Source organism: Lygodium microphyllum, chromosome 12, assembly GCF_053477565.2.
Source record: "Lygodium microphyllum isolate KBCC chromosome 12, Lygodium_microphyllum_v1.1.10, whole genome shotgun sequence".
NCBI lineage: Eukaryota > Viridiplantae > Streptophyta > Polypodiopsida > Schizaeales > Lygodiaceae > Lygodium > Lygodium microphyllum.
This window is the reverse complement of record NC_141146.1, coordinates 83,474,904-83,502,546: the sequence shown is the minus strand read 5'-3', so window position 1 is coordinate 83,502,546 and position 27,643 is coordinate 83,474,904.

Sequence of the window (27,643 nt, the reverse complement as noted above, 5' to 3'; positions counted from 1 at the left end):
AAGTCCTCCAACCATTTTAGCTGCTTCAAGTTGTTTTGAAGATAGGTGAGTCGGTTAACAGTATCCTGTGCTCCAAGTCCAATGCCTTTCCACATACACAGTGGTGAGGGGTTGTAGATTTAATCCAGGATCCCAATCATATTAGATCATCGGCGATAACTTGAAGAGTTCATAGCCGTCTTGAACATGATGTGAAATATGAGGAACCTGCTCCATGCCTCGTAATTCTAGAAGCGGCAACAACCCACAAATGAGTAACATAAAAAATATTTTCCTAGTGAAAAACATCACTTCTTCCTTCCCAATTTATTCCTATCTGGACTGTTTTATTCATTAGTTGGCTCTGATAACAACTATAACATGCCCCCTTATTGACTATCCAAGCACATTTTAGTGCTCTATCAGGAAACAAATCCAAGTATCGTCACCTCCCATGGAACGTTTCGGGGTTTGTTGCCTAGGGTTTTCTGAGTCTGCCTCGCAACGGAACGTTCGCGGCTGAATCCACTAGGATCGAATCCACTAGGATTGACCTGAAATGGAACGTTCACAACCGAATCCACTAGGATTGACCTGAAATGGAAAGTTCGCAACCGAATCCACTAGGATTGACCTGAGATCTAGGTTCCTAGTTATCGAGGTCTCCTAACAGCATTCTAGCATCAAATCCTAGATATCCTACTTTATGCAGAGATATCCAAGCCAAAGCAGATCCATGCCGCACTTGGTTCAAAGAGAATGGGAAACGAGAGGGATGCACCGCTCAACCTCTCTGCCCATAGGGCATGGTCCCATTCCAGTCCCCTAAAACGCCATGAAGCGGGTTCTAACCTAATATTACCTAAATGTCATACAACTATAGAACCTTGTAAGAAGCCTCCAAGCTCTCTGGGACGACCCGTTCGTAGGACGGGTCGACTTGTCAGGGGTTTTGTCCACCCGCTTTCCTCAATCGCCGTTCTTTAGTTATCTAATTAGGTCCTATCACATTTATGTGTGACATTTAAAATCAACTTCCTTAATTAAGCCTTTTAGAGAATAGGGTTTGTTTGCATAACTTATGGCACTAACACAAAAACAGTTCAGATAAGTTCCTTGGAAGTAAACATTACATTAGCATCTTAAGTAAAATACAAGTCTAGTCCAAAAAGGACGGATTCTGCAATCTGTTGAGGATGAGTCTTATTCCTTCCAAGTTTTTGCCCTTGTACTAGTAAGAGGGCCTAGAGAATCTATCTCGAGTCACGTAGATCGTTTGAGTAGGAACCGGATGAAGGGAATTTACAGTCAGATCCCCCCTTGGCATCCAAGCGTCCTCTTAGATTCAAACTAACCCACGGAGAGACCTCTCGTGGTGGGTTTGGTCCACGTTCCCATCACGGTTATTTGGAACCCCCTTGCCTAGGGTTGGCAGCCAGCTAGGGGTAGCTTGGTGCGCCCTCCATGAATTCAATCTAATTCATTATTCAAATTTCTTTTGTGAGCTTGGGTCATACATTCCTTTCATAGACATTGAATCTAGATTTACAAGCAGAAATAACAATGAAGGCAAGTGCTTAGGACATCTGCTAATGTGGAGTCACACTTAGTGTTTCCCTTCTTGGGTCTTTCCTGCCTTGCCGTCATTTTCCATTATCTCGTGAGGGATAGAGAATACCCTCTTTCCGACCTCTCTCCTATGTAATAGGGGTGAAAAATTTTGCTATAGTTTCTAATGACAGCTTCCCTAAGTTACTAACCTTTGGTTCTCATCTTAAGATCCCAATCTAGGATTTTAATTGGTCTGTTGGTAACTATTTTCCCATCTTAGAAATTTATCAAGATTCTAAGTTTACCCTATGGTTTCCTTGCCTCAAGATAGCAGGAACTTGTGTTTACTCCTCTTGCAAGTCAAGCGAAAACTAAGTCTATTTACTAGTCCCAAATAGTTGCGAGTATCGAATGTAACTTTGGCGAATAGTCATTCTTCATATGCGTGTGACATTCGAGCTTTCTTGTGTTAACTTCGAGATGTATCATATTTTGAAAATGTTATATCCAAGAGTGTTTTGGATCCATCGGAGTTGGCTATTGGGGTAGGGACCAAAGAGCATATTGACTCTAATTAAAAATATGGATGTAAGGGCAACTTGACCTATTTGTGATTAGAACCCTAGTTTAGTCTAATTAAATCTTAACCTCACTTATCATGTAAGGTTCTAGTTACTAGACTAGCCCTTGCTTTAAAGTTTAGCACTTGACATGTGCATCTTAAATCTACCTTTTTAGGTGCATTCCCTATTATGTGGTGCAATTGAGGCTATTCATGATGCCATTCAAATCTAGATGCAGGCCTTCCTTGAGTTGTCGATGCGATGCGAGATCCCTATTCATAAAAATCCCTTCTAGTGCATTTATGCCACTCAAAAGGCATAATCTAATTATTCAAATGTGAGTGTACGCGCATTCATTGTAAATGCGAGTTAATTCACTATGATGGTCTACGGGATGGAATTGACCTATACAGAATATTTATGTACCTCGGCAATTTATGATGCATCTACGAAAGTTTGAACCTAATACTTGACTTAATTTTTGAAATAACCTGTAGATGCTTAATCTATTCTCGACAACTCATGGTTATTAAACCCTTTTCAAATACCTTTCAAAATATGCAAGTTACTCGATGCGAGGTATGACTTGTTCCTAATGATGCCCATGCTTAAATATTCGATTTCAATTTCTAGACACGGTAGTGGTACTTGGTTTTGGAGTGTCAAGTTAGCGTTCACGCTTGATAACCCGTTCGTGTTGAACATGGCGTCTTTGCTCTATCCTTCTCCCGTAGTCACGGCTTTTCGAGTTACTTGGGAGAGTTTACTCTTTGGGGCTATTTCAGAACTGGAAAGCGACCTTTGCTTCTCTTGAAGGAATCCTTGGTGCCAAAGTTCCCTACACCTGGTCTTGACTTTTGCGGTCTCCTTGTCAATTTGAGTCATTGAAGAGGTCTCGGGAAGTTTTGATGGGGAGAGAGGATAATCGAGCCTTCACCCAAGGAAGGAATTGCCCTTGGACCTCCCTTTCTCTCTCTCTCTCTCTCTCTCACTCTCTCTCTCCTCCTCTCTTATTCTAGATTTCCCTTCCCTCTCCTATCTCTCTCTTCCTATCCTTCACTACCTCTCCCTCTCCTTCTCTTTCTCACAATTTTGGCAGCAATAGGGGTGGGGGGGAAGAATAACGGGTCTCCTGAAAGGACGGGGGGGGGGGGGGGTTTATAGGGGAAGGAAAGAAGGGAATTATGGGGGGGTATTGACACGAGGCCCCCTCCCTCCCCATCACCATTATCATCTATGACCGTTCGTTTTTTTAATGTCATCTTCATCATTGCTGCCGCCATCTCTGGCTCTTTGTCATCTCATTGACGTCTCCTCCCTCACCCTCATCTACTACGAGTTTAGCTCCCCCTCCCTCGTCGACATGTAGTTTAACTCCCGCTCCCTCCGTCAACCGACGGCGTTGGCAAGGGGAGATGTAATAATAAAAGAATTTCGTTTTTTCTTTTTTGAATTTGGTTAAAAGAAGGGGGAGAAGAATATTTGGCGATGGTAGACGACAGCGGATGACGGCGGAATATTACATGCACAACTGTATATGGCCAAGATGTAACTTGAGACATTCTCCCTAGAATGGCAATCCACTAATCATATAAAAATTTGACCAAAGTATTCTTCATGATGGGAACAATAGTCTGTATAAACACTAATCTATCAAGGTATATGACTGGCCACACTTTTAATCGGACTGCCAAGCCAACTTCTAAGAGTTGTTGCACTAAACAGATGATAAGTATCGCTAATTTCAATAGCTCTGTCTAACTTTCAAAGTATTTGCGCATTTTATCAATGCCCTTAACTATAAAATGTTACCCACATGACCATGCCGTGCTCTAGAGTTTGTATTGTACATCAAAACGGCTAGATTAGTTTTCCATATAAAAAAGCTGTGGCCAAGGCATCATGCAAACCACCTCGTATGCATGAACCATAGTATCTCCTCCATGCCCTTGTTTGGGATAACAAACCGGTCGTAGATAGGGTGTGCTACACCAAAATTTTGATCACACTCCCTCCTATTCTCTTCTAGTCTTGCTTGTACCTACCAAGATACTTCTCCACCATAGATACATGGTGCAACATACAAAAACGATTCACTTTCTTCTCCATGGCACCATGCATGCTCTTTTCTATTCCATTTTTAACCACCACATCTCCTATCAATCTATCATTGCCCTTTAGCGTCCACAACATAATGTTATCTGAATCCACCATCTTGGCAATCACTTTGAAATATACACCAATACCTCTAACACTAGCCAAACCATTAGCCATGCTACTCTCTAGATGAGCTCTTTGTTGCATAAAGCCCTTCAAGGTTTTCATGAAAAGCGCTCCACAAAGAACATCCATCCAATAGTATATTAGATAGATCCTATAATCTCCACTTCATCCACGAGATGTACAAGGAGGTGAGTTTGTACTTCTCATGGGTAGGTACTTCTCAAAGAGACAAACTATCTCCACTAGTCCTTGCCTTGCAAATTCAGTGGAGGATGTTTTGTCTCTTTCTGTGACATCCATTGCACTAAATTTGACAACTTATAAATCACCGAACAGACACCTTGAAATCATGATCGGTAGTATGAACTGTCAAAAATTTATAGCATTACAAACATCAAATCAACACAAAATAGTAAAATACAGATTGTACTTACTATCAAGGCTCGGATAAACCTGGTATATCTTGTGCTAATCATGGGATTTTAGTCTCGGGGAGCCCATCTTATAGAATATGTAAAATACCACATGATTTCAAAAGAAAGGGTATTATATTTAGTAAAATTTACAAGATTATATTTACAAAGTGGATTTTTCAATTACAATTTGAAAGTAAAGGGATCATTTTAAGGCCTTATAGCATATAAAAAAAGGGTATTTCTTAATATCCCTTGGATGCATATTATATGCATGATTTATTATACGTGGATCCTTGGGATTTTAGTTTTCTTAGTTGGTTATCATTATAGAAAGAGATTTGCAAGAATGTAACATACCTATTGGTGTACAAAAGACCTAATAATTTGCTTCAACATCCACTCCTCTCTAGTGGATAGGACCCAAGGAGCAGGAGGTAGTTGCATACAACCATCAGAGCTTTTGACAGTTGCCAAAGCGTATCCATCTTGCCTATCTCCTTCAAATCCATCCGTGCCCCTATAGTGTCTCTCTTTTGTGTGATATGGTCCCACAATAAGCTGCCCACATTCTTGAAAATGTGCATGGGATCCAACAAATGGTTCATCTATAAGTGGGTCCAATATAGCAACTCATAGAGAACTGAGAACTCTCGCATTTGGCTTGTTGGAAGCGACTCCTTTTGGATATCTTCCACTCTTACTAGCTTCAAACATTCATTCGTGCTAGAGATCGTCTAAGAAAACCTACCCTCAAATCATGGCCCTTTGATAACAATGCAATGTACCCCTGATATACCATCTTTTTCATGGTCCGTGAGAGTCCACACAATGGATATGCATGATAACCTATGGTAACCAGACCTATCAAAATATCCCTGTCTAGTCAACACAAACATAAATGAGCCATGTTAGATATCAGCAATGTGAATGGAAGCTCGTTTACTTGAGCACTCTCCCTAAACCCTAGAAAGTCATGCATGGTCCACATAAGATTGGTTTGTATTAATGGAGGACTACCTGCCAACATGCTTGCTCATGTCTTCCACATCAATCCCCTTCTCCCATAAAATATTGAGACGGAGATAGATGTCCATGTTCTTGACTTTAAAGCACGCAAGAATGAGCAAGTTAAGGATTAAGTGTCCTTTCCTTGTAGAAAAACATGCTAGGATTTTGTTGATTATAAGGACTATTGGCCATACACTATATGAAGTTGAGCAAAGACAAAATGGATTCACACTATCCATAGCAAGATCAAGCCAAAGATTTTTTGTCTCTCGTGCAAAGCTTGGAAAGGTGGAGTCAATGTGACTCCATTCTCACAAGTCTACAGGTATTCATTGGATTCAATATGTGGATATATTTTAAGCATGCCATGTTGTCAAGCTCACCATGCCTGATGTGCAAAACATGTGACACATACATGATATAAGTGAAAAGTATTTGAGAACCTTTTGAGAAACGATTTTTCCTTGGAAGTCTTATCAATATCTATGAGCACCACACCTCAGGCATGTCTCCATGGTCTCATAGTATCCTAAAAATAGCACACAATCATTCACGCATACATGAATGTTGTTGTAATCCATGCCAAGCTTTCATAACACTAGTGGTGCATCATTACGAGACTCGTGCATCGTGTTTCTAGGTGGTAGTATGTGATATTTTAGCAACTTGAAAAAAAAACTCAAACACCTTTGAAGAAAGTAAAAACCCTTCTTATAATGGATTCAAAGATAAAGGAGCATAGTATATACCTAAACAACTCGGCCACACTCGCATCGCTACATCCGTACTTTGCATATACACTTAGGAGTAGAAATAGCATCTTTTAAAATGAGATACCTAACACCCATTGTATAATGGTATAGATGCTTCCTCTCTCAATGGATCAGATGACCTGGCATCCATGGACAGTAATACATCGATCATTGCCTCCATCTCTTGGGCTCCAAGATTGGAGGAAGGTCTAAAAGGCCCTCAACCTCTTCTGTTGTTGAGGGCATAGTTAGCAGTGTACCCTTTAATGGGTTTATTTGCTCAGGCACTCCATCCATTCCATGCCCTCGAACTCTTCTTATGGGCTGCAATAGGTGCATTCCTTGGGATGGTACGACACCTCTCTCTAGACATTTCCTAGGTACATTTAATATTATTGTACGTGATATTCAATGGCAGCTTGAATGTAAAGCATGATTGGTACACACATTTCTTATTGTTAACTCAAAGTCCAAGATTTATTGGTCAATGATTTTCAATTGAAACTCGTCAAAGCATCGCACATGGTCTATAGACAAGAAAAAAAAGAAAGGAAAGGCGATGTCTCCCTCCCTCTCCCTTCCTCCTCTATTTCCCTCTCCCTCTCTATTTTTCTCTCTCCTCCCTTTCTATTTCTCTTTCCTAGGCCTCTCTCTCTCCTTCTTTGTTTCTGTCCTCTTTCTTTGTTTGTCATTCCCTCTATTTTTCATGAAGCCCTCTCTGTCTCCGTTTTTCTTTCTCTCCCTCTAACTATCTTCCTCTCCCTCCCTTCTCTCTATTTGTCTCCCTCTCTCCCTCCCTCTACCTTTCTCTCCCCTCTCTATCTATTTATCTCTCTCTCCCTCTCTTTTTTTCCCTCTCTCCTTCCATCTCACTATTTCTGTCTTCCTTGCTCTCTCTCTCTCTCTCTCTCTCTTGCCTCTCCCTATTTCTCTCTTTGTCCCCACTTCCATGTACTTTTATCTCCCCTCTCTATCTATTTCTTTCTCTCCCTCCTCTGTCCCTCTTTCTCTCCCTCCCTCCCTCCCTCCTTCCCTCGCTCTCTCCTTCCATCTCACTATTTCTCTCACCCTTCCTCTTTATTTTTCACTCTTCTTTCTCTCTATATCTCTCTCCTATCTCTCTTTATTTTTCTCTCTCCTTCCTCTCTTTATCTCTCTCTTCTCCTCTCTCTCCCCCCTCTCTCATTCTCTCTTTGTTTCTCTATTTCTCTCTCCCTCCCTCTCTCTCTCTCTTTCTTTCTTTGTTTCTCTCCATCACTCTCTCTTCCTCTTTGTTTCTCTCTCCTCCCCTCTCTCTCCCTCTTTGTTTTCCTCCTCTTTCTCTTTCTCTCATTCTCTCTCTCTATTTTTCATGAAGCCCTCTCTCTCTCCCTTTTTTCTTCTCGCTCTCTTCCTTTCCCTCCCTTCTTCTCTCTATTGCTCTTTCTCATTCCCTCTCTCCCTCTCTCTCAATGCATCTCTCCACAAACAGAAAAATAAAGAGATGCATCTCTCAATGCATCTCTCCACAAACAAAAATAAAGAGAGCAAAGAAGAAAATAGAAAAACAAAGAAAAGAGAGTCAATGTACCTACTTCAAAGGCTCAAAGATGAAACCATTTGCGCCTTCCTCCTTCTTCTTCACGTTCGTGGCTTCCCTCCCTTTTCTCCTTTGTACCCCTCTCCTTCTTCTCTTTGCCTATGGTGGTGGCGATGGCAGAGGCGGTGATGAGCTCTTCCTCTCTCTCTCTCTCTCTCTCTCTCTCTCTCTCTCTCAAAACTTTGAGCTCTCTCTCTCTCTCAAAACTTTGAGCTCTCTCACTCTCTCTTTCATTCTCTTTCATAACTAGCTTGTTGAAATGCCACACTCAGGTTTGTATCACCTTTTTTTTGAGTATGATGTTGCTATTCTCATTGCAATGGACATCGCTATTGGCATCACAAAGCGAGTTACAAACTACATTAATATTGGCATCGCAATGTGTGTCGCTTATTGGCATTGCACTCTGTGAACCCCTAAATGAGATATAGATATAAATAGTGGCACCAATAGGGACTATGCTATTTTGGGTCAAAAATAGGTGTCACTATTTGCCCATTCCCTTGTAGCGATTCTTATCTATACATCAAGGTAAAGAAAAGTAATATGTACCCTAACAACTCGATTATACTTGCATAACTCCATCTATACTTTGCTTATATACTTAGCAGCACAAGGAGTGTCCTTAAGAAAGATATTCAACATTCATTATATAATGGTATGGATACCTTCTCTCTTAATGGATCAGATGACTTCTTGTCCATGGGTAGTAATGCATCAATAATAGCCTCAATCTTAGACATTTGGAGGAAAGTTTGAACAGCCCCCAATGTCTTTTAGTGTTGAGAGTGCAGTTTGGTGGAGGGCCTTGTATGCGTTTATTAGCTCATGCAGTCCTTTCACTATACAGCCACAAACTCTTCTTACAAGTCATAGTAGGTGCATTATTTGAGATTGACTGGCACCTCCCTGTGGACATTTTTAGGGTATATTTAATATTATTAGATTTTATTTCAACTAGAGTTTGATTGCAAAGCATGAACGATAAAGACTTTGCTTACCGCTAACTCAAAGTCTAAGACCGCTTGCTCAATGATTTTTTATTGAAACTTGCCAAAGCGTCGCACATGGTCTATAGACAAGTGACATTTTTTTGTGCACAGACATGGGACATGGGATAGACATGGGACACATTGATTGAGATACACCTCTCGATCTTGAATGTCGCAGCCATCATCGTTATTCATTTTCTCTATATCATGGCAAACAATACACTTTTCTCTCTCCTTCTCTCTCGCCCCCTCTCTCTCTACCTCTTTGTTTCTCTACCTCCCTATCCCTTCCTCTTTATTTCTCTCCCCCTCTCTCATTCTCTCTCTTCACATCTTTATTTCTGCTCCCACTCTCTCTCTTTGTTTCTCTCTCCCCCTCCCTCTGTTTATCTCTCTCTTCCCCCCTCTTTCTTTGCATCTTTATTCTCTCTCCCTCCCATATCTCTTTGTTTCTCTCCCATCCCCTCTGTCTCTTTATCAATCTCTTTCCCTCTCTTTCTTTGTTTCTATATATATATATATATACATACACACATACATATATATATATTATTTAATTTTATTCATATTTATTTGTCTTTGTTTTTGTTTCTTTCCCTCTTTCCCTCTCTCCCTCTATTTCTTTATTTTTCTCTTGCATCTCTATATTTCTTATTCTCTCCCCTCATCTCTTTCCCTTTGCATCTTTATTTCTCTCTCCCTCTCCCCCTCCTCCTTCCCCTCTCTCTCCCCCCCTCTCTTTACTTCTTTTAATTTTTATTTGTCTTTGTTTTTGTTTCTTTCCCTCCCTCCCTCTCCCCCTCCCTCTCTTTACTTTCTTTAATCTTTATTTGTCTTTTTTTTGTTTCTTTCCATCCCTCTTTCTACATCTTTATTTTTCTCTCTCCCCTCTATATTTCTATTTCTCTCCTCCCATCTCTTTGTTTCTATTTCTTCCCTCCCTCCATCTCTCTGTTTTTCTCTCCCCCCTGTTTCTACTTCATTGTTTCTTTATCCCCCCATCCCTTTCTCTTGGCTTCTCTAATTTTCTCTCTCTCATCCCCACTTTTTTTGTTTCTCTCTCTCTCTCTCTCTCTCTCTTCCCCCCTTGTTTCTCTCCCTCTCCCTCTCCCTCTCCCTCCCCCTCTCTCTCCCTCCCTCTTCCTCTCTTTCTTTCCCTCCCTCTCTCTATATTTCTCTCTCCCTCCTCTCCTTCCCTCGTTGTTTCTGTTTGTTCTTATTTCTTTGTTTTTGTTTCTTTCCCTCCCTTTCTTTCTTTCTTGTTTTCTTCTCTCCCCTCTATATTTCTATTTCTATTTGCCCCTCTTTCTCTTTGTTTCTATTTCTTTCTCTCCCTCCCTCCATCTCTCTATTTTTCTTTCTCCCCCTCTCTCTACCTCTTTGTTTCTCTAGCTGCCATCCATTTCTCTTGGCTTCTCTTCTCTTCTCTTTCTCTCTGTCTCTTTATCTCTTCTCCTCTCTCTCTGTCTCTCTTTCTCTCTCTCTCTCTCTCTCTCTCTCTCTCTCTCTCCTTTTTTCTCTCCCTCTCCCTCTCCCTCCCCTCTCTCTATTTTTCTCTCTCCCTCCTTCCCTCTCTTTATCTCTCTCCCCTCTCCCTTCTCTTTATTTCTCTCTCACTCCCTCCCTTTATCTCACTTTCTTTTCTCTCTTTTTTTTCTCTCCCCCCTCTCTCCCCTATTTTTTCTCTCCCTCTCTCTCTCTCTGCTCCTCTTCCTCCCTCTCTCTCCCTCTCCCTTTCCTCTCTTTCTTTCCCTCCATCTCTCTATGTTACTCTCTCCCCCTCTCTTTCCCTCCTTGTTTCTCTAACTTTTTCTTTATTTCTCTCCCTACCTTCCTCTCTCTATTTTTCTCGCCCTATCTCTTTGTTTCTCTTCCTCCCTCTCTTTACCTCTGTTCTCCTCTCTTTCCTCGCATCATTATTTCTCTTTTCCTCCCGTCTCTCTTTGTTTCTCCCCCTCCCACTCTTTAATTTTTTTCATTTTTATTTTTCTTTGTTTTTATTTATTTTCCTCCCTCCCTCTACATCTTTATTTTTCTCTCTCCCCTCTATATTTCTATTTCTTTCCTCCTATCTCTTTTTTTCTATTTCTTTCTATCCCTCCCTCAATCTTTTGTTTTTCTCTCCCTCTCTCTCTCTACTTTGTTTCTTTATCCCCCCATCACTTTCTCTTGGCTTCTCTCATTCTCTCTCTCTCTCTCTCGTCCCCACTTTATTTGTTTGTCTCTCTCTCTCTCTCTCGATATATATATATATATATATATATATATCCCCTCTCTCTCCCTCACTAGTATTCTCTCTCCCTCCCTCTTTTCTTCTCTCCCACTTTCTCTCCTTCTCTCCGTCCCTCTTTCTCTTCCTCTGCCTCTCCTCTCTTTCTTTCCCTCCCTCACTCCATATTTCTCTCTCCCTCCTCTCTTTTCCTCATTGTTTCTCTCCATTCTTAATTCTTTGTTTTTGTTTCTTTCCCTCCCTTTCTCTAATTCTTGTTTTTTTTCTCTCCCCCTCTATATTTCTATTTCTCACTGCCCCTCTTTCTCTTTGTTTCTATTTCTTTCTCTCCCTCCCTCCATCTCTCTATTATTCTGTCTCCCTCTCTCTCTAACTCTTTGTTTCTCAACCTCCCATCCCTTTCTCTTGGCTTCTCTCCCCTTCTCTTTCTCTCTGTCTCTTTTTCCCTCTTTCTTTTCTCTCTCTCTCTCTCTTTCTCTTTCTCTCCCTCACCCCTTGTTTCTCTCCCTCTCCCTCCTCTTTCTATTTTTCTCTCTCCCTTCCTCCCTCTCGTTGTCTCTCTCCTTAGAGAATGATGTGAAAGGTTCCATCTTATGATATAGAGAATGATGTGTGTCTACCCTCTCATGGCACCTCTCGAATGCAAAATGAGTACATGAGACTCCTTTGCAAGAGTGATCCAAAAAGTTATGACATTTTGAAGAAACTTTATGACACAAATTTTGGAAAAGCACATGAAGACGTCAACAACGATGATGACATGGACGATTTTATTAATGGTTTGTATGAAGAAGGTGAGGTAGGTGAGGATGAAAGATTTCTTAGAGCTGAAACACTTTAGCAAATCTACGAAGGCTGAAGATTGTCACGATTAGGTGTGACTTTACTTATCTTGAACCTCCAAAGTCATTATGCTTGGAGTAATGCATCCGTTTCAGCACTATTAAAGTAAGGTACTTCTCCCATGTCAATTTTGAGTGTGTTATTTAACAAAAATCAAGAGTTATGTATGCTTGAAATGTTGCAGGCTACTATCACAAAAGTTTTTACCTACAAAAAATGCCCTTCCTACATCAAGAGACAAGGCAAAGAAGATGATCACCAACCTGGACTACAACACGATTCATGCATGTCTCAATGATTGTATTTTATACAGAGGTGAATATGAGAATGAGGAGAGATGCCCAAAATGTGAAACATCACGTTACAGAGATGCAAGCAAAAAGATCCCTCACAAGGTCCTTTGACACTTTTCATTAGCTCCCCATATACAACATATATTTTGGACCCCAAAGTTAGCAAGACTTATGGATTGGGGAGCAAAGAACGTAAGTACAGATGGGATTATGTGAATTCCCCTCAGACTCTCTTGCCTTCAAGCATATCAATTCAAAGTGGCCAGAATTTGAACAAGAGCTGCGACACATTAAGATGGGTGTTGGATTGGATGGTGTGAATCCTTTCTCCATGCGTTCAAGTAACTTGTCCACTTGGCTAGTAGTTCTTGTGAACTACACCTTGCCACTAGCTATTTCTTTTAAGAAACAATACCTAATTTTGTCCCTCGTAATTCCAGGAGAACGTCAAGTCAAAGACCTTAACATTTATTTCGCTCCTCTTATTGATGATATCCTAGAGTTATGGAGAGGCAAAGACGTGCTTGACATGTCAAAACAAGACGAAAAAAGAAGGTTTCAAGTCCGTGGAATTCTAATATGGACTAAACACAACTTTCTTGGCTATGGATTTTATTCAGGTATTTGATTGTGATTAAAGTAGCACATGCAGGAGTATTTTCATTTCAATTTAATCTTTCATGCTTATGCTAAATGTTTTACTATGGATGCGGCATGTGCCAAAGTCTTATGGATCTGCATTGTTAGAAGAAGTATCCTCTGCCATGTCAATGTCTTCATCTTCTACCTCTTCTCCCATATTCTCATGTTCATGCTCAGCAAACTCTTGAATGTCTTCATACATCTGTAAAGTGTTAAAATAAATAACCTCTTTTTTTGCCCTGTTTTCAGCATTAAATACTGTAGAAATTTCAACCACTATATCAACATCAACCAGCCTTGAAAATATCCCTGAAATACCTTCATTTGTATCCATCAAACCATATGTCTTTAGCTCTTTTTGAGCCCATCCTACATCTTTCTTTTGAGCCCTACACATGGCTGAAATATTCTTAAACCTGCCAAGACTGCATGCTCTCCATTCCTGCAATCCAAACACAAACACAGTTTCCTCCTTTCTTAGAGGCATAATTATCTTCCTAGAGGCACTACCATAGCCTCCACTTATAGCAGTGCTATCTAAAAACCCTTAAACTCTCATGCATTAGGTGACATAGGATTATGCCGTAGCTTATGTCAATTGCGGGGATGATTCATGGTGAGAGGGCACATTGTTTTGATATGAAGCAAGCACATACCTCTTCTAAACTTGTTATTTCAATATATGTTATTAGCTTCGTGTGGAGCTATCAAGAAATAGCTTTGGATATTGACCATTATTTATTAGGCAGTCTTGAATTACCAGAGTTTCCATGATGGCAAGGAAGAAGAAGAAGGAGCAGGTATTGGAGCACATTAATGAGTGCTTAGAAGATTACCATGCTATTGGAGCCACAAATCAGGGACAATAATTTATGGGAAATAGTACAACAAATGAAGAGGCCCATTGGCCAAGGGTTCCCTATGATAATGAGCCTAGAACTGAAAGCAAATATTACCCATGATTCCAATGACTTCCTATAGTTATCAAAGAAAATTGGTAACATGAATGAAAGTTTAATCCAACTCACACATTCAATGGATGACAAATTGGGTAAGATGATTACACATATGGAACAACAAAACAATAGGATGGATGCCAAATTTGAACAGCTAGTCAGAATATTCAGCAACTTGGGTAACAAATTGCAAAGACATTCACCTTCCCATGCTGAAGATGTACCTATTGTTCATGGCAATGTGAGGTTCACAACAGACCATCAGCATATACCATCCACTTTTGAATATGGAGGACCTTCAAAGGTGAATCAAACAATTCAACCTCATACCAATTCTTGCAATAGGAATAGACCCAACTTTACTGGTTCAAGAAATAAAGGACAACAAGATTAATCCTTGCATGATGACATATATGAGTTTGTACATGGATGTCATACCTTTTACAAAGAGTTTGGTTCTCAACATGCTCACGTTCATCATGCAAGAGATGATCAAGGGCAGTATGCACATGATAAAGCAAGGAAAGGAGACAGTTTCCAACATGTTGAAGATCATAAAGATAAGTTGCCACATGGAATATCTGCTCATAACAAAAATTCGCATGGAAACTCATTGTTTGGTTTTCAATCTTTTGGAAATAATAGAAATGGGCAGCATTCATCTACCCCTAATCATGGACAGCAAGCAAAGTGATCATTTTAATAGGCAACAATCTTTTGGATATACCAACCATAATGGGCAGCACTATCATTATGACAACGAATACAAGGACAAGATCAATATATCCAATTTCAAAGGAAATAACACTTCACCGATCGAACTTGAAGAATGGCTCAAAAAGTTGAAAATGTATTTCACTCTCTAGCCACGCAATGATCAAGCAAAGATTTGTTATGCATCCCTACACTAGAGGGTTATGCGCATACGTGGTGGAGATATATGAGCAAGATTGGAGAGAATTTTCAGTCTTAGGAGGACTTCAAATCATCCATGACTCAAGTGTTCGTGTCACCAATGGCGAAGGAAAGGCTTGAAAGGAAATGGTATGATCTTAGGCAAAGGGGTTCTACCATGAGGGAGTATTCCAGCCAATTCTTAAACCTTTCCATGTATGTGGAAGGCATTTTCGATTTTGCAAAATTGAACAAATATATTTTTGGTCTTGATCCAAACCTTTCAGATGAAGTAGGGGCAACTAAGCCTACAAATGTTCATGCAGCCATTCAATATGCTGAGAGGTACAACCAAAAGTATAGAAAATATTTGACTTCATTTCAGCCCAAAACAGGAATGAATTAGCGATCAAATTAGCCAATGAGATTTGGATAATAGTTCAACCAACAAAGAGAGGGATTAAGGGTTGAAAACAGGTTTCAAAATAATTTCAGCAAGATTCCAACCTATCCTACAGCATATGCTTCAAAATAGGGCAATAATTTCAGATATAATGTTGATCCAAAAGGAGATTTCAAAAGGGCTGAAGGTGCAATTAGGCAATATCCTGATAACAATAGAAACAAGGCACTTCTTAATGATAAATCCAAGGACATATGTTATAAATCTGGGGAGAAATGGTCTTCTGAGCACAAGCAGAAGTGCAAGGGACATATGGAAAAGTCTAATATGCTGAATATTGAAGACTCTGATGAAGAGGAGACACAAAAAGGACATCTTTTGCAAGTAGAGGCAGTTCCTACTTGTGATAAGATGAATGAGCTTAATGATCTGGATGACACAAAGGAGGAATTAGAGCCAGTTAGTAATTTTCCTTGTGATCTAGGTGGTCCATTTGATGCTGGTGGATCAGAGATTGATGATCCTTCTATGGTTTCTTGTCAGCCCATGTAATGGTGAATGTACACTTTGGCTTAAGGGTACTATAAACTCAAAGTTTGCCCATGTTCTCATTGATACGGGCAGTACACATAATTTTGTCAATGCCAAATCATTATATGAGCTGAAGTTACTACCTCAAGAAATAGAAGCTCCACTAAAGGTACATAAGGCAGAGGGGCTTCGACTATTGATGAATAAGCTACAGCCGCCTGATCGTCTAGCGAAGTGGTTAATCACTTTGCAGAAATTTGATTATAAAATCAGGAGTAAGCCACCAAGGTTGCAAGGCATCGTGGAATGTCTAGTGGACTTTGGGAGCCGAAAGAATTTGTGTGGCTGAAGGCAGTGACATGGAGTTGTTATTTAAAATAGATACGGCATCTATTCCCTCCTAGTATGCTGCAATAACGCATTATTTATCAACGGGAGAGATGGGATCCGAACTATCTAAAGCTGAGAGAAGGAAAATTAAGCAGCAAGCGTTAAAGTTTGCTTTGATCGCAGGTACATTATATCGGCAAGGGGTTGATGACATCTATCGCTGGTGTGTGATGCCTGACGAGGTGCCATTCATTTTGGAAGAGTGCCATGATTCTGCTTGCGGTGGCCATTTTGCTGGACGGCTTACAGCACAAAAGGCTTTAAGAGCAGGTTATTGGTGGCCTGCCATCTTCCAGGATGCGTTTGCGTATGTTAAGAGATGCGATATTTGTCAACGACATGATAGTCGAGAGAATAGGAAACGACCACTTACCCCTATTATGGCGATACTTCCATTTGAGAAGTGGGGAATAGACTTTGTGGGTCCTATTACTCCGTCGTCGACTACGAAAAAGAGGTACATCATTGTAGCACTTGACTACTTCACAAAGTGGTCAGAAGCACATGCAACAAGGAAAGATGATGCTAAAGAAACTGCTAGTTTCCTTTTAGAGTAGATAATATGCCGTTTTGGTCCACCGAAAGAAGTAGTGTCGGACCGCGGAACCCATTTCCTCAATAAGGTGATCAAAGGTTTGACAGAAACTTGGCAAATCAAGCATAACAAGACAACCCCATATAACCCGCAAGCCAATGGGCAAGTTGAAAGCACCAATAAGCAGCTTGTGGGCATCCTGTCCAAAATTGTATCGGAAAAGAAACGGGATTGGGACAAAAAGTTATACGTGGTAGTGTGGGCCTATAATACGACCTTCAAACGAGCCACTGGCCATACCCCGTTCAAGTTAGTATATGGGGAGGAGTGTGTCTTGCCTTTAGAGATTGAGCTGCCGACTATTCGGTTCGCCATCAATCATTCTTTGAGTGATGAAGACGCACTTTTTGAACGCTTGACGACACTGGCACATTTAGATGAGCTTAAGCTACAGAGCTTATTGCACCAAGAAGTGGCAAAGCGCCGAATGAAGCAGCTACACGACCTCAAAGCCAAGAAATACACCTTCAAGAAAGGACAGCTTGTTCTGTATTATGACGCACGATGTGAATTATTTCCTGGCAAGCTAGAGCCCAAATGGGATGGGCCCTATAGGATCATTATAATAGGAAATAATAAATCTACAGTCTTGTTAGCTGACCTTGAGGGGGTAGAATTTAAAAATAAGGTTAATCTTAATAAGATTAAACCTTATTATTTCTGATTGCACTAATACTATGACTGCCTTGCAGGTCTAGGAGAGATCGATCAAACATCTGCAAGGAGATCGTGATAGAGGTTGATGGGTCATCTGATCCCTTATTTAGAACACCCATATTTAGAACAGAGGTATCATCAGGGAAAGCTCATTTGGTGGAGCAAAGGATACAAGGTGATTGAGCAAGAAGGTGGGACTTTTATTTGGGAGATCAAGGCCTTCTGCCATTACTGCCTACAACTTTTGACGAGCATCCCTGTTGAATTCAATGAGGATGGAGGGATGGAGCCTACAGTCCACCCGTTGAATGTGCTGAATTTCGATTACCATAATTACGAGTAGAGTTCAGGATGGCGAGATATGTAAACCCTTTATGGACGTACACCTTGTACTTTGATGGGGCTTCCAGGGGTGCACGCAAAAAAGGAAGTGTAGGAGTCGTCATCCGAGACCCCCGACGACGCATTGTCATGAAGTTAGCTGCTTATCTCGGGGTGAATTTTACCAATAATATGGCAGAATACAAAGCCCTGATTATGGGTTTGAATATTGCAAAGAAGGGTGGTATCTGCCAGTTATTGGTGAAAGGGGACTCTCAGTTGGTTTTAAATCAACTCAATGAGACGTACATGGTACGAAACCCCATCCTTTGCATGTACCATCATACTGCCATAGCCCTGCTAGACGAATTTGATAGAGTGTCTTTTCAGCTGATTCCACGAAATTGGAATCAGTTTGTCGATTCATTGGCTAATTTTGCGTATGAAGAAGACCTCTTCTTTAATTGTGGCCCTTGTCCCAATATATCTATTGATGGTGAGACAGGACCTGGTCGTTTGTGGGGTATGCTTTCTGACCATGCCCTGTTTGGTAGACGATGATTGATCTGGGTGATGCAGAGGGTAGGCGAGACTCATCCGCCTTTATTATCTTGGACCCACAGACTGATTAGACGACATGTGATGCGAACACCTCTTGCGATATACCCAGGAGGGATGGGTCATAATTTAATGCACCTAGTTTAGGGCTACGAACCCTGTTTCCCTGGGAATGGTATGCTTTGATGTCTATCATAATTGTTTCCAGGAGGATGTTATGTGTAGTGAAGTGTTTCATTTCATTAGGCCAAGAGGGCCATTTCCCTGTCTAGTGCGGGTGCGTTTAATCGGGTTTTTGTTTTAAGTGTTGTGCTAGACAGGTTTCGTGTTTGTGAATGTTGGTGGAGCTTGGAGAAGCCTTTGCTGCAATGGAAGCTTCTTGTGGCCAATCCAAGTGATATCTCTCCTTTACGAGTACCTTTCTTTCCAATTATATGTGTCTTTGTGCTTGTCAAGGGGATACATTTTTGTTGGGGACCGGTAACTAAGGCATGAAGTCCCAAGATTAGGCTAAGTATGTTTGAGGAGGTCGGAGTAGTCATTGCCTCCTGTAAAGACATTATCAGGCATCGAAAGACCTATTTTAGAAGGGAGTCCTAGTGGCCCTGTTCTGCTAGCCTGCTAGGCAGCCGTTCTAGGAGTTCTTGTTAGTAGTGAGGTAGTTAGAGAAGCCTGCCAGAAGATAATAATGATGATGCCAAGAAACCTTGAACGTCCTAAAAGATGAATATAAATACGAAGGCGTGTAAAAAGAGGTTCTAACCCCTATCAAAGAAAAGAAATGAAATGAAAATGTATAGGCAGTTGATCATTGCCTTGCAAAGGCCTGGTAGGTTCCTAGGGACGAGTCAGACCCGGTGCCGATACCTTGTCTTCCTAGGGGTGGCTTTTTGCTAGAAAAAACAATGACAAAACAAGGAAGGTTGGAGCGAAAATAAAAGTGAGCGTTAGAAAAGGATTAGGTGTCTCCTTGCGAGGGCTTGGTAGGTTCTTGGGTGCCGAGACAGGTCCTGAGGCCGATGCCCTGTTCTCCTTGGGTCAATACGCTCAACTCCCTCCTTTTTACATGCCTGAGTATGTTCATAAAATAAAAACCCTAAAAGAAGAAATGTACTGAAAGAAAATACTCCTTGATCAGGCTATAGGAGTCCTCGCCTAGTAGGAGCTCCTAGTTGTGTTGTCTTTAATTGGTAAGTAGTTCAGATTACCATTTAGGGCAACCTCTTTGATAGGTTTTTTCGTTTGGCTGTGTTGGAGCAGTTGGTTAGCGACTCGCTTCGGATCTTCTATTAGACGATGCTAGGCCTACTCCTTGTGGATGTCATGCCTTGGTTCTGTCCAGGGGTAGGGGGAGCATTGTGCTGAGTTTTATCGTATATTAATTTTGTATCAGTTTGATGCTTCTTTGGTTGTTTATGTGCAGATATGTTCGTGGATTCAACGGGCTGAGTCGCCCTATCCCATGGTCGCCAATGAGAGCGGAATTTAGGTGCCGGAAAGTGCTTAAAAATAGCTAAATATTATGAATATCAAGGGAAAAATATTCAACGTCAAAGGCGGCGGCTCGATCTAGGACGATTTTAAGCGTCAAAGTGCTTTAAAGGCGCCCGAGCGACACTTGTTGATTTTTCATAATTTTTCAGACAGTCGTGCGGGTTGACTGAGCTATGGCCAATGGGGGATGCTAAGCCGGACGCCCAGGATTTTTCAGAGCTCAATTCCGAGTCCAGACGGGGAAATGGCCAAGAAGTTGGGCAAGATTTGAAGGGGTGGACCAAAGTTTTTTGGCCAAATGAGTAAGTGACCCTTGGGAGCCCAAAATGAAAGTCACATGAAATGTAGGAGAGAAATCGTGGAGAGAGAGAGAAGAAGCCACGCCTACATCACGCCGATTTTTGCGCCTCATGCTTGATGGATCAACCATGGGGGTTGCATACAACCCATAGAGCAGGCATTGGTCCCTCATTCCCCTCTGTATGCTGATCTTATCGCCGCCCTCCGCTCCTCAATTGATGGCCTGAATGCTGAGATGGAAATCTAGTCTTTCTCTCTCCTCCCTCTCTCTCTTCTAAGGGGGATTTCACGTGGGAAGAAGAAGGAAGAAGAAAGAATGGTGGAGGCTTGTCTGGCACCGATCGGATTGCTCCACGGGATGGAGATGGTGATTTGTGATTGTGCTGGACATGAAGTGCTGCTGATTTTGAGATTTGCAGCCATGGACATGAAACCCGAAACACGTAAATAAGCGGTAATTCAATTTTTTTTCAAAGGAAATTTGAGATTTCATGGCTTTTGATTGATAAAATGTTGTTCATGTGGGCTAAAAATTGTTTATGTTGCTGTTCCCCATGAGTAATTGCTGTTCATAATCAGAAAATTAGAAAAATATGCATCTTGTGACTTAAAATAATACACTAAAATACGTAAAATATGGAAAATCAAGGGAAAATGATGTTTTTGGGCATAAAAATGGGAAAATGAATAGGAACACCAACTAAATTTTCATTTTTGTTGCAAGAAGGAACTAAGGGCCACAGCCCATAACCTATTTTGAATTTTTAGTAATTAAATAATGCAGAAAATAAGGAAAAATACAAGGAAAATAGAGGAAAATCACTAAAAATAGGGAAAAAATGCATTTTGGGTGCGGAAAATTAATGAAAATTAAGAAAAATGTTTGTGAATGTTTGTGGGGACTGAAGCATGAGGATTTTCCTCAGTTCAACCCCACCTTCTTGTTCTAGTGTGTTTTTCTCGCTTTTTACACATAAAATGATAGCAAAATGCTCTATAAATCCATACCACAATGCAACATTTGATCGATGGGAGGGTAGAGTAGTTAAAATGTGTCTCAATGTGGAGTAAAATGAGGAAAAGATTGCTGGATTTTGTTTGCATGCCATATAGGTCGATGAATAATTATAAAATGAGAGCCTAGTAGCACGAGGGTTTCCTCGATGCTAGGTTCATGCAACGCCGCATAAGAACGGTAGTTGGAAATCATTGAAAGGATGTTTTCCACATGTGCACAATATTGATTTTATAATTGCTTGAGCACTTAGCATCCACAATCTGCATAAATCATGGAAATGTTTAAAGGTATCAGAAATCCTGGATGCACAGCAATTGCTTTCATTAGGATCTTGACCTACGTTGAGTGAGAGACAGGACACCCTAAGCCATAGGCTAGTCGTGGGGTCTGGGGAAAAGAGAAGTAAGGACAATGGTACATTCCTGTATACGATTAAATGGTACCTTGAGTGGATTTTGTGCGAAATGTTTATATGTTGAGCGACGCATCGAGGGACCAATCCCCAAGGTGTAGGAGAGTTGTAGAGGGTTGACGGCATTCAGCCGTAGGAGGAACCCCCATGTGTATGTGATTCGAGCCTTTTGGCTATGTGAAAGGGACTCCCTCTGAGGAGTAGTGGGTGAGAGAAGAGTGGACTATAAACGACGTAATACAAACGCAAGACATTTAGGAAGGCAATGTATGTGTCATCAGCGCTCCTGGCTGCGAGGCCGTGGGGTTATTGAGCGCGTGAGATAGAGGTTCGGCTAGTGCACGAGCCAGTGCCGGCCCGTTCTAGGTTCCATCAAAGTTGGCAATTAGACGAAAACGCCGATTGTCTATAGAACACGTACGATGATTTGGCGAGTTTCAATCTGAGATCATTGATCAGGGGATTGCGGATTTTCAACAAACGGTAATTTGAAGTTAATATTAATCATGCATTGTACTCGCAAGCTAATTGAAAACCATACACAATAAGATTGGGTCTTGTTGGCAAATTTTTTATCCAGGGGGGTGATGTCTCGTCCCAAGGGGGAGTGCACCCTTTGTGGCCAATTAAAAGAGTTTGTGGACGTGCGATGGATGGATTGCAGGAGCCAATCCACCACTCGCAAGGCCAATCTATGCCGTCAATGCCAGAGGAGACAGACAACCTTCTAGACATACCTACAATCTTGGAGCCTGAGATGGAGGCAATGGTCGATGCATTGATTCCCATGGATGTCGAGACATCTGATCCGCTTATAGAGGAAGCATCCATACCAATATATGATGGGTGCTGAGTATCTTGGTTGAAGAAATTTCTTGCACTCTTAAGTGTGCAAGAAAAATACGGGTGGAGCGATATGAGTGTGACTGAGTTATTCAGGTACCTTGCACATAGCCTTCATTGATTTTTTTTTTTGACACTATTATTACAAACATTTGTGCTTTTTCAAGGTTTTTTATGATTTTTTTCAGGTCATTGAAATATCATATATTACCACCTGCAAATACCATGCCTGAGTCTCGTGATGATGCACGACATGTTTTACGGAAGCTTGGTATGGACTACAATAACATACATGCATGTATCAATGATTGCATACTGTTTCAAGATGAATACGAGACTATGGAGACATGTCCAAAGTGTGGTGCTCACAGGTATCGACAGGACTTGCAAGGGCAAACCATCCCTCAAAAAGTTCTCAGACACTTTCTGCTCATCCCCCGCATAAACCACATGTTTCGTACGTCCGGCATGGCAAGCTTGACAATGTGGCATGTGCAGAATAGGTCCACGGATGGAGTTCAACGAATATCAGCGGATTCGCGCGCATGGAGCCACATTGACTCTACCTTCCCAGGCTTTGCGTGAGAGCCAAGGAATCTTCGGCTCAGTCTCACAATGGATGGTGTGAACCCATTCGGTCTGCGCTCAACTTCTTACAGTGTGTGGCCTATAGTGCTTGTCAACTACAACATCCCTCCATGGCTTTCTACAAAGAAAGGACATCTCATCCTTAGCTTGCTCATCCCAGGCCACTACAAAGTAAAAAATATGGACGTGTATCTTCATCCATTAGTCGATGAGCTTAAGATTTTGTGGGAGGAGAGGGTCACTATGCAAGATATGAGCAGGCGTGATGGTCGGTGGTCAGCCAACATTCGAGCCATTCTCATGTGGGCGATGCATGACTTTCCGAGATTGGGAGAGTGATCAGGTGAGCAGACCTCCGTTCTCGCTGGTAATATCTATATTTTATCTCATTCAATCAAGTACTCACTAGGTTGTGGCTCGCCTTACAGGTCTGGTTACATTAGGTTATCATGCATGTCCATTGTGTGGGCCACAGCTAGACTCCCGAAGGTCACAAACCATGAAGAAGATGGTATATCAAGGACACGCCGCTTTCTTACCGGAGGATCATGAACTCAGGGAAGGTTTCATTGGACGACCTTCAACACGTATGAACGCCGCAAGCCGATACGAGCTGAAAATGGTAAACCCAGAATCACATCCAAATGGAATGCGATGGTTCTGAGTTTTCTACGAGTTGCCATATTGGATCCACTTACAGGTCAACCACTTGTTGGATCCCATGCATATTTTCAAGAATGTGGGCAGCTTGCTATGGGACCACATCACAGGAAAGAGAGGTACTATAGGGGCACGAATGGATTTGAAGGAGGTAGGTAAGATGGAGGCGCTTTGGCCACAGTCAAGTGCTGATGGTCACGTGCAGCTTCCTCGCGCTCCTTGGGTTTTGTCCACCAAAGAAGAGGGCATTGTGAAGCAAGTAATCATGTCTATCCGCACTCCGACGGGTATAATGTGTTCTCTCAGGTCCGCATTTTCTAAAGATCACCAATTGTCGGGGCTAAAATCCCATGATTGGCATAAGATATGTCAAGTTTGTGCTACGAATGGATTGTAATTAGCGTGGGCATTTTGCAATTTGAAAAGTGGCCATTATTCATAATGCTTTCACATTTGTGGCAGTTTGTCCTACCGATCGCAATCGCAGGATGCCTTACTCCAGAAATTCGCGAGGCCATTTACAAGTTGTCGTCTTTGGTGCAATGGATCTCACAGAAAGAGATTAAGATGTCCTCTATTGAATCCTTGAGGCGGGGAGCAGTGGAGACGGTCTGTCTCTTTGAGAAATACCTGCCCACTAGCATGCTCACGATACAAGTCCACCTTCTTGTGCATCTTGTGGACGAAGTGGAGATTACTGGACTTGTCCACACGTGATGGATGTTCTTCTTGAAGCGCTTCATGAAAACCATGAAAGGCTTTGTGTGAAAACGAGCTCGGCCAGAGGATAGCATGGTCGAAGGTTGGTTGGTGTCAGAGGCGTTAGTGCATATCTAACAATGGCTACCAACGGTGGAACCAGACAATGAAATGGTATGGACGCTGAAGGACGATGATAGACTGACTGGAGATGTGGTGGTTGGAAATGGGGTAAAAAAAAGAATGGATGCCTCAATGGAAGAGAAGGTGAATCGCTTTTGTATGCTGCACCATGCCTCCATGGAGACGTGGCTCGCGAAGTACCAGATTGCAAGGCAAGATCGAGAGGAAGCGCGAGCTAAATTCCGACATAGTATGTGTCCTCGACCGATTTGATATCCCGAAGGCATGGAGGAGATGCCGCGGTTTATGTCAACACGATGGTTGCATAGAGCCTTGACCGCAGCATCCAACGAAGGGATAGAGGTCTCAATGGAGGAGTCGGAATTCTCGAGGGGATGTAGTCCAAAGTTGATGACGGGTTTAGAATTTGTTGTATCTAAATTTTATATGCGACATCTAATTTGAGTGTTTCAATGTACATTACAAAATATATAGTGCAATGTGGTCGCACGGATGACATTTTTGCGTGGAGCGTATTGACAAAATGTGCTCCACAATGGACTGTGGTGTCATCGCAAGGTTCGAGCAAGAGAGCCGATGACGAGCAACGGATCCGAACATGGTTATGGATGAGATGGAGTATTTTGGGAACTGCATAGTATTATTACGGTGGATTACCATAGCTTCTCCATGATACTATTCGATGTGCAGTGGTTCAAAGTGGTTCTTGGAGGAGCTGGAGCAACAGTTCGACGAGGTCCATCGGGATTTCTCAAAATATATTTTGAAAAGAAATGGACAGATTTGCGCGACACCTTTGTGTTGCCAGCCCATTGTGAATAGGTGCATGGAGTCATTTGCTTGCTAATTGTAATACAATATGGTTTATGTCAAAATGGTTTGAACTTGCTTTGTATGTGTTTGTGAACAGTTAATCTTCTATCCAAACCACCAACAACCTTGATGGTGGTATGTTATACCTTCAATTCCCCGAAGTGCGAGAGTATATGATCAAAGCGATGTTCCGAGCAAAGATGAAGATAATATACAAATAGCGAGGTCGATATTACAAGGGGTGGAGGCCGTCGAAAGCTTGGAGCCTGCATCGGCTAACAATGATGGAAATACAGGAGTCCAAGAATTTTTTGAGAACGAGGCGGACTCATTCTTTTGTGGTGACATGTCTATCAACCTTCCAGTGTATGCGGAGTTGTGTCAGGAGATTAACATGGGACCATAGCACACTTCATACTTGGAGCATCCACTTACTCAATTCGTTGTTTAGATCTCTTATAAAAGTACATAAGATATGCATTTTAAGAGGGATTTTTAAAAAATGATTTATATAATTGTGCTTTGTATAATTTAAATTGATTATTCTAACACCATTTTTTATATGTGCAGGTGACATTTTCAGGATGAGTCGAGGGATGAGCGATGAGGAGTTGCAAGACATCTTCGAATGCATGTCTCCAGACCAGCTCGCGAGATTCAGAGAGATGGCAGACTAGGAGCTGTCTCGTTCTTCATCAGGGCGCTCTGCTAGATCTGCTTCAGTGCGATCGGATTCTTCAGCTTCGAGCAGACGATCTCGACGCTCACAACTTGGGCCAGAGGGAGGGACTGCATCAGGATCAGGGGGATGCTGCTGTGGAGACACCGATGTGGTGTCTCTATCTCATCGTTCAGCTAGAGCTGCGTTGCCAAAGGATTTGTCACACCTGTGGGGACGTCTACTCCAGTTACTTCGGCTTTTGCGCAGCCGTTAGCAGGTGGCAGTCCTTTTGGTCCCACCCCTTTGGGTGCCACTCCGAGAGAGGTTATCCCCGTCGGTACACCGAATGTAGAGGGGTCTCCTGGATATGCCTAGGAGCGTGGACGGAGATGGGAGAGGACCCATCTTAGGCAGACTCCTAAGGGTTATGGATATCTGGTCAATAGTAGGTCAGGAGACATCATCATGAATGATGAGGGGAGGAGGGTGATGGCTTGCATGAGAGAGTTGTGCCAACAAGTTTTTCGGCACAACCTCTTGGATCATTGGAAGAACATACCAGAGGGGAGCAAGGACTACATAGTAGCATCCTTGCACAAGGAGTTTCCAATGCCAACCCGCAGTAGATAGATTCTCTACGGGCTGGATGATGGATTGCATGCGTGCATACATGTCACATAGACGATCCAACACATGCAAGGAAATCAAGAGTGGGGCTGCAAAGCCCGAATGGTTAGATGCAAACGATTGGTGTCGACTGAGGGAGGAGGCTACAGATTCTCAGGACATTGGAGTCAACAGCGTGAGGCTGCGAGGGCAGGACTCGAGGCCGGAGTGGTCCATCATCTTGGGAGTGGCGGCCATAGGACATATTTGGAGGACTTTGTAAGTTTCTCTTTTGTTTTGCTTGTTTGTTTTTTTGAAATATTCTTTGTACTGACAATCATGGTTCTAACAATTAGCATTTTGTTTTCTTTGCAGCACTCCATTACAAATCGTGATCCGCAAGGCCTTGAGACTCGATATGCAGAGAGGCACAGTCTCAATGCATTAATCGACCGATTGTATAGACGTGGCGGCCCTGTAAGTCACTCATCTTTCTTGTCCGTAGTTATCATGAGATATTTGAATGCATTATTTTATGGTGGATTGATGTGTTGTTTCTTTTTCTGCAGAATTCGTTCGATGCTCCTTTGTGGCCGGACGAGCTTTCAGGGGACGAGTATTTGTAGCTCGCCCTTGGATCCTTGGAGCTCACACACCTTTATTTTTTAGTCGCCTGATCTATGTAGACATTTTCTATGTATTAATGATATCCTGTCATGATTGTACCATTTACTTTTTATGCGATCATGTATTTATTTCATGTATCAGTTTTATGATTTCTGTATACATTCTTTTTGTTTGCAAGCGCTTTGTATAACCACAAAATTTTTTTTATCCCTGTTACTGTCGCTATTGGTGTCGCAAATTTACTACTCCCGTTGCTATGCGCGTTGCAAATTTACTGCTTGCGTCGCTATTGGCATCGCTATATGCGTCGTTATTTGCATCGCAAATGTGACGTAAATAGCGACGCATATAGCAATGCCAATAGCGACGTCAATAGCGATGTTTCTATGGCGTCGTCAATAA